The sequence below is a fragment of the Pinus tabuliformis genome, chromosome 2_2, assembly GCF_031772625.1.
Source record: "Pinus tabuliformis cultivar Carrire ecotype Pingquan chromosome 2_2, CPIR1, whole genome shotgun sequence".
Taxonomy (NCBI): domain Eukaryota; kingdom Viridiplantae; phylum Streptophyta; class Pinopsida; order Pinales; family Pinaceae; genus Pinus; species Pinus tabuliformis.
Window position 1 is genome coordinate 333,907,459 of NC_142300.1, and position 9,167 is coordinate 333,916,625.

A 9,167-nucleotide genomic window follows, 5' to 3' on the forward strand; every position below is an offset into this window, starting at 1 on the left:
AACTTTGCATGATACAATTGTGACATGCAAGCTTGACACACACTCTATTTTCCCTCTAAAAGAGGGTACGTCAAAATATTATGACAGGCTTAACTGTAATTTGGTCATACACTGTTGAGGTATTTAATGGAATAACTATTAATGCACTAACGAAGAACTCAAAATAAACAAATTTCTTATTTGTACAATAGCGCCACTCTTGGGATTCTCCAAGGAGCCACTAATTTATACACATTTGGAATCTTTACTTGGTCTAAAAAAATATTAAGCAATGGTAGTGATCACTCTTTTCCCTCCCATGGAAAGTCTATATAGATTCAATAATAAATTGACTTAAAAGTGAGGTATATGCCTGAAAAATAGGAGTTCGGCTCTGCAACTCTAATTTTGTGGAAAGGAAATATTCAACTGTAAATGCCTAATCTCCTAGAGTGTAAATTGCTAGATAAATGGCTAGCCTAAATCTGTCCATTGTACACATATCCCAAAAAACCATGTATGTTTGGACTCTAGTTGTGTGTGAGAGAGGGGAGATCACATAAATAATCCATTATCAAAAGAAAAAGTTAAAGCACAACATTCTATGGGGATTTTTTTTAAAATTTTATTACATACCTTAGAATTTTTGAAAGGACAAAACTGAAGCTTCCTTCTCCTCCCACACTTTATTAAATATGCCCCTTTTCTAATGCAGATGTGGCCTACAGAATCACAATCAACAAACAGAATATGAAAAGTAAGTTTAATGAATTAAAGTAGCTTTGTTATACCTCAAGCAAATGGACTCTGAGAAATTGGATTCATTCTCTACAAAAGATGATATAGCAAGATCTAATCACATTTTTAACTGAAACAAAGGTAAATTGGATTCATGCTCTGCAATAGATGATATAATGAGATCTAATGACATTTTCAACTCAAACAAAGGTAAGTTGAGTAAGCTCAAGCTCCAAAATGATGGCATCCAACTTCTGAGTGGCAGTTACTATATATATCTAGCTAGAGGCTATAACATAAATATATTTGTTATATGTGAAGATAAAAAAATGAAAGGAATGTGAAATTTTTACCATCAACTATAAGTTCCTTTCAAGGACTAGATCAAACCATAACATTGTTATCAAGATAATTAACTCACCCATGCTAGTACGTTGCTAGTAGTTTCATGATAAAACTAAAACTCAATAAACTTCAAACAACATAAATTAACCAACAATATGTCTGAGGTTGGTTACCTAAGGATTATATCATACTAAATTTAGGGCAGCTTTAGTGGAACCATTGTCGACCTGTTGAGGCTTTTGAATGTTTTGAGGGTGGTATATACTAATTTTAGTCATCCCAACTCAATGGCCTATAAAAATGACTAGATCTCTGTAACTTTAAGATATATTGAACCACATAACTGAGAAAGAAAAAATACAAAAAAAATAAATCTAAATGATAATGCTGGTGCAGACAAGAGTGGGAGTTTTTATTGGGTAGTTAGACACATTGATGTTTTTGTTTGATTATTTGAAAAATTTCCAGCTAGTCATAAGGATAATTATGAGATTATGTTTTTTCAACAAAATTTAAGTGAGGTGAGTGATAATCATGAGATTTTTTTTTTAATGATCCTATTTTTAAGGCTTTTAAGTAAGATATTTATTATTTCAGGGTTTTTAGCTAACTGATATTTTCATTTTCCCAATGTCTATGCATGAAAGAAAGGAATAATGTTTACAATCTGGATCAAATTTTGATATTTAGTTAGTATTTGTATGCTTCATAAAGTTCCATAACCTTTTAGGAACACAATTCTTCAACTTTTGTCACAAACATGAGTCCTAGTAGATCCGAGTCTAGAATATTTGAATCCATTTCCAATATTTCCTTGCAAATTGAATATAATTATGGATTAGAGACCAACAAATTTCTTGAAGAAATGTTTGAGCTAGGACCATGACCCTATGTATTAATACAACTAAGAAATACATTCTACCACACAACATTATAATTGGAGGAATCAAGAGAGATTTAACACCTAATTCTAGCAGATAAATGAACATGAATACACAACCTGTGGCATCATAAACATAATATCTTTATTTATTAGCTCCTCCTCTAATATTTAATGCAACACACAGGTCCAAACCATGGTTTCTAGCCAATGATTAATGCCACATGCATACTAAGGCTCCTCTGAGCACATTATCTCTCTGTCTCTGTTACATAGAGGCAGGCTTGTCCCCTTATACATAGAGATTACAATCATTATATCCTAAATTTCTTGAAAGAAATACATCTAAACCCCCAAATACCAACGCTGCCACATTTTTTGGGTGTTAGATACCCACTACACAGTGCATAGGAATCTTGCTTCATGGTCTTACTATAATTTCTCTTCTTGCGATTTGGCTCCAAAATCCATCCCTAGCTCCTCATGATTAACAGACCCAACAACTCCCATAAATGGGTCAATAAGTTAGAGGTGTGTCATGCTCTACTGCCCCTGCATCGAGCACAAATCTATATAGACTCATGTCTGAGATGCACTTCCCAGTTTGTGAAGCTAGAAGTTGCATATCTCCTATTTCTATATTTCAGAACTCAGTCAATTATGTGCATTTGACGGATCCTCAACCTTAGGAACCCCTAGGTCAATATCATACTTGAATCTAGATAGGTGTGTGCGAACGTCATATTCATGCAGTCAATGCATTGTCTATATTTAATGTCCCATCACCTGGACATACAAACACTACAATGCCCACCCATGTCCAGGATATTAGCATGGACCTCAGCTCTTTCTCAGTGCAACTAAGGTGGATGTGATCCAATTTCCATCTCTCCAAAAGTACACAGTAAGAATTACATCAAATAATCTTTACCACTATCCCTGAAAGGAAAGACTACTAGGGACGTTGTGGCATAAAAATATATATGTAAAAAGGTTGGAGCTTCAACAAAAAGGATCCAACTCGATTTCACAACTTCAGCAAAAGAAGATGTGGCAGGCTCGATTTCATAACTTATGGAGGTTGAATTGCACTAGATGATTTAGATATCTCACACGTTAGTCCAAGAGATGGGAAAAAAAATACTACACAGTGTGCCTTAATTCTATTTCATTCAAATGAATGTACAGGGTCCAACTGACCTCCACCTAGAAGAAAGATTCAGAAAGTCTGCCATAGGTCACAACTTGAGTAGAAGTGCCTTGGAACTTTGATGTATGTGGTGCTAAGTCTCATGATCAGGGTGGTGTTGATATGCAAGGTTGGGTTTTCAGCCTTAGGATATTAGGAATTTCCAGAAGTCACAACAACTTGGCTTCTAGAACCTCCAACAAACCCATCCTAAGGTTACGTGCTATTTTTAGTATTTCAAGTACTCCCCTATGTTGAGCACCCTGAAGTCCTCTGTGATGTTCCCTAAAAATTTTGGGGTGTCTCTACACGTCCCTCAGATGGATCCCTGCATTCCTATATCCCCATGTCCTGGAAACTTGGCAAAACATTGGAGTAAGAATTCCTCCATCAAACAACCATAAGAGACCACCATGACGCATGTCCCTCACTCGTAAAGTGGCATTTTTTTGAATTGAAGTCAATTCCTTGTTTTCTTAACTTCCTTGTTTTCTTCTTACCATGAACTCTAGGCATGTCTAGTATATCCCTCTCATAAGAATTTTTGTGGTGATTTGTACTCCAATTAACCTATTACATTACAGTCATTGTTGTAAAGAATCAAGTGCTTAGAAAACATGGCACTTCAACTTGTAATACCAATTTATTTTCATGTCTCTTACATGCACAAAGTAACACAAGATAGACATAAGCATATGCACAAACAAGAGAGAAGGGGTACTAAAATACACTTCAAAACATCACAGGAGGATTATACGAGATGCCATGCAGTAAAATAAAACAATCTTTTTAAAAACACTGCATATGCCTCGTTCATTTACCAAATCCACTCAATTTTATACAAGATGTTGTAAGTCAGAAAAATTTGAAGGGGCAAAAGCATTGGGATGGGTAGGTTTAGTAGGGAGCAACAAAGAAGAATTGGAAAGGGAAAAAGGTACTAGGAGGGTAGTTTTAGGGAGCAACAAAGAAGAATTGGGAAGGGCGCAAAGGCATTGGGAGCGGAAAGGTTTAAAGAAAAGTGAAACATCAACAACAATAGCACCACCAACACCAGCACCACCATTATCACTGTTAATATGAGCCCGTTTAGTCTCATTCCTAATGGATTTTGCATATCTTTTCCTCTCTTCCATGTCTTTCTATAACTAAACCACATGTTTTCAAGATCTTTGTTAGGCATCTGTTATTCAAGTTTGTGCATTTCAATGCACTTTATTACATTGTTCAATGAATGAATTTCTTTTGAGGTTGTTGAATTCTTCAATAAGACATGGAAGTGTTCAGAGAATATGTCTAATGACAAGTAAATATTTTGATAGTTTATACTAAAAAGGGAGCATGAACCACACCAATAAGGATAAACATACGAGCAACCGAACATGATCTATTCCTTTTTTTTTCTATTTCTCCTGATGCTTTCCTTTGATGATCAAGATATGCCTTCAACAAAGGCACGAGTGGAAATTTTTATACAAGTCCAGATGCAAAGAAAAAATCATAAAACATCCATTTTCCTTTGACTTCGTGATGTATTTCACACATTAACATAGAAACCTACCATTACAATGTTTGGATTGGAATTAAACACAGTTATCTGCAAATATGCAATCATAGATATATCAACACAGGTATCCATAACTCTTTATCAAAATTTTCTCATGTGTTTAATTTCACAACTACTTTCATTCATCCTACAATAACATTAAAGAACTTTCTCTTCAATGGAAAAACATGAGCTACACTAGAAGAAGGAAAACTATGATGTAATTATTAAAATCTATATGTGTGTGTGTGTGTGTGTGTGTGTGTCTGATTGAAGAAAAGGTGCATAAACCTTAAATCCAGTAGGGTTGGGGCTCTCTAAGAAGCCTTATTCTTACGCTAAATTCATCTTAACACATAAATCATTGTTTCGAATAACATCACCTCCAAGATTAATATTTGTAGTAATGCAGGTTGTCTTTCCAAAGAAATCTAGTGTAAATTTTGGGTTGATCCCAACATTTGATGTATTGTTGAGGATACCAGGACCTAGCTTTTTCACCTACTCTGAATTAATACTGCAATCATGTATTAGTAAATCCAATCCTCTTCAAGTTACATTTCCCATTCTAAATGTGAATATCTTCAAACTACCATCATCATGTAAAAGAATAGCAGTATTGTTGTCCTTAGAGAGAGGCCTATAATTTGCAGTGTCCAATCCATGAAGAAGATGAATTTATAGACAATCACATGAGTTGTGCAAATAGATCCATAGGAACAAGAGACACAGTGAGTGGAGAGTTTGACTTTAAAATAAATAGGAAGACAAAAAAACCACTGCCATCAAGCAACTCCTTCCAATGATGTAGCCCAACAAACCTTAACAGACCATCTTGATCACCCTCAAGAACACTTGATACTTCACTAATAGATGTGCCTTCTGGATTCAATTTTCCAATCAAAGTTGAACCATCATGATAAGAGAGGAAAAGTAATCTGCAGGCTGCTGTGAAACATAGAGATATATATTTTGACTGCACATCTTTACCCCACCCTTGGATAGTCACCGTCAAAACTTGAGCTCCAGTGTATAACTTTTTTGGACTGAAGTCAGTAGTTACTAGTGATAATAACAGGAAGCATGTATTGTCTTTCCTTTATTGATGATTCTTCTCATAAGACTTGGGTCTACTTATTAAAGATCAAGGATGAGGTGTTTAGCAAGTTTCAGGAGTTCAAAGCTCTGATTGAAAACCACACAAGTATGAATATCAAAGTCTTGAGATTGGACAATGTGAGAGAGTATACCTCCAAGGAGTTCAAGGGTTTTTGCAAGAAGGAAGGAATCAAGAGAGAGTTGCAGCTCTGTACAACCCAGGGAAAAATAGGGCGGTCGAGCAAAAGTCCATCATAGGGGCTACTAAGGCCATGACACATGAAAAAGACTTGCCGATATTTCTTTGGACAAATGCATGCAACACAACCTGAGCAAAGATAAGATACAATTATTATATTAATGTCCAAAGAGACATACAGGGTGTGAAATCCTACTTTTTCATAAATATATATTTATAAATTATAACTTGATTCTTATATTGTAAAAAAATAAAATCAAATATGAATTAAAGCATGTCAATTGTTTAGCTTTCATACTCATATTTACCATTCAATAATCATATTTACCATTCCAGAATGATACAAAACCACCAAGTGCACAAAAGATTTTTTGACTTCAATTTAGCTAATAACATCATCAGATATTCATGCTTTAACACCAAATAATATAAGCCAATAGTAGAGAACCATGGTGAGAAAGAAAATCAATTCTTCCAAATAAATGAGAGATTAAAACTTACTAATGGTGGAAAATTGTGTAGTGTGAAAACTTTTGTTTCAGATCATAATAATACATGAGTGACAATGTCTAAATACAAAAAGAAACATCACATGTGAACTTTAACCTTTCAAATAAGAGACACAATTCACTAGCAGATAGACTATACTAAAGGCAACTAAGAGTACAAAACTACTAAAACACTATATTGATATATACCTGATGATCACAACTAATCTAACACTAAGTTTAAACCAATGCACTTGGGATGGAATCGTTCAAATTTTGAATAGGTTATCAAATAATTATTATGTAAATTGTGTGCTGACTGTTCTCAAAGATGAGATGAATGGTGAAAATTGTTCAAAACATGCTTTAGGGTATAAAATGCACAAATCCTTCACCACCCTCATGGGAGCATTGACAACCCCACCCTCATGGAAAACGAGAAGCTCATGAAAAAGGAGAAGCTCATTTGAAAAAAAAAAAAATTGAAGATCCATAAGCTTCAACAGAATACCTTATTGTTGAATATCAAGCATTGCCTTGGCCTGGAACTGCTCCTCCAGAAGATCCTCACTCATTTATTTACTAAGAAGCTCCTGTTTCTTCTTCTCCATAACCATGTGCTCAATATCTTCCTCATCCAGTAGGGGCACATGGGCAACAAAATCTCGCTCTCTATGTTGTTGGTTTCCCTTCTCCTGTTCTCCAATTTATTTCTCCACATCCTCCTCTTCCTTGAAGAGAATCGGCTTAATGGTAGTGACCTCCACACTCTTCACCATTAACATGGCCTCCCTCTCGACGAACTCAATCCTCTGCCACTCTCTCAGCGCCCTGGCCCGCATCTCCTCCTTTGCAAGTTGCTCAACTTTCTCCAAGATCTTATCCTTGTCATCCTTGTAGCCATAATAACTTGCATCATTTCACTTGTAAATCTCATACATAGACCTCCTCTTCTTTGCCTCGGGGGTTTTATTGAATAGCTCTTTGAGGACGGCTAGGAATTTCGCAGCCCCAAAGTATCTCTAACCGAGGCTATCCTAATTCGCATTCAACTACACAACAAGGGATCCCCTAATTCGTATCTAACTACACGACAAGAGATCCATCACATTCCCGTCCCTCAGATGGCAGAAATAAACAGCGATGACCGGAAATTACGCAAAGGAGAGGTATCGTTCGGCCTAGATAGTAGTAGTACCTAGTGCCCACCATAGATTCAGTTTTAACTTTCGGTCTTATGATGGGTCACAGGCTTTGATTGTACTATTGAATGCGCATTTAATATGTTGTACATTGCCTTGGCTCTTTTGTCCATAAAATATAGAGAAAGCGGCAGCAAATAGTGGACAAAACAGGATTCACAGGGATATAGTGAAGCCCGAGTTAAACCCATCTTGCAGCTAGTGCAAAATGGTAGCACCGATAGCACTGTGCACATCCACCTAGTTTCCTTCCAAGTCTATCATCTTGGCCCCTACTTTGGCATAATTAGGGCCGCCAAGCTCTACGATCTGAGCTTCCCAGTGCTCCTTTTCCCTAATCAGCTTGTTGATCTCGTCGTTGAGGTCTGGGAGGTAGTGTTCACTGAGGTCTGAGTTCTGAATCTCCATGACCTTCCGTCCAATCTCTCGTATTATCTGCTACCTCCATTTGTGTGCCTCTACAAGATCATGACATTTTGAGGCTAGGAACGAGTGCCTCTCCTTGGGTTTATTCTTCTCTTTGTTCTTGAATGTCAAGAACCTGTTCAGCATAGACTGTGCCTTCTCTTCGTTACGGGCCATTCTTCCCCAAAATCCAAGAGCCTATAGTCTGATCTGCTATGTTTAAAGCCCTAAGCCCTCCTTGCCTAGAACTTCACAAAATAACTAGAAGGTATGAGCAGATTTCATCGAATAGGTAAATTGTATGCTTAAAAAGGCAAGAGCAGGGGTTGGAATTTGGAATTTGGATCTATATGTTTCCCGTCAAGAACCTTTTCTCTCGAAGAAATTAAAAAATTACCTTTCAATTACATTAAAATTCCATTTTAAATAAAAGCAATAAAAATTTAATACATAATATTCTATATATATATTAATTCATAATTTTGACCATCACTAATGGAATGATTTCATTCAAGTTAATTTGATTGATGTAGAGAATAATTAGTTTTTTGAGAAAAATTATAATCTTAGATTGGAGACAATTGCCTATAAATAGAATAAATAAAACAATAAAACACTTTAAATACGTTTCTTTTTAAATTGAATTCTGCATTTTTTACCATATCAAAATTCTAATTTGAATAAACAACCACTTAAAGAGATAAAAACCTGGAGTTTTTGGGGCAACCGTGAGTCTGTCCTTCAAACCTCCACCACCTGCAATATTTGACACTATTCAAGAAACAACCAACTTGATGAACAAAGGATGAAAACACTGCTACAACCACTTCCTTGAGAATAAAGAATAAATATACACAAAATCAAATATCTTTAATATATTAATAATTATCACACTAATTTTTACATTTTAATCTTTTAGGTAAATTTTACATGCAAACTATACAATTAACACATTATATACAAACTACATTAAAAATGAAAGTAATTAACACATTCTGCATTAATCATCTCATTCCATCTTAGTTATTTTTGAGAGTATAAATCAAATTTCTTTTATAATTCTATTGAATCGAAATAAGATAAATGTGCCTTATGCCA

At 35.4% G+C, this 9,167-nt stretch overlaps 1 pseudogene; it reads right to left on the bottom strand.

Annotated features, from left to right (window-relative positions):
* Window positions 1-6,974: 6,974 nt before the first annotated feature.
* LOC149192644 (uncharacterized) lies at window positions 6,975-8,246 on the bottom strand (annotated as a pseudogene).
* Between the last annotated feature and the right edge of the window lie 921 nt (window positions 8,247-9,167).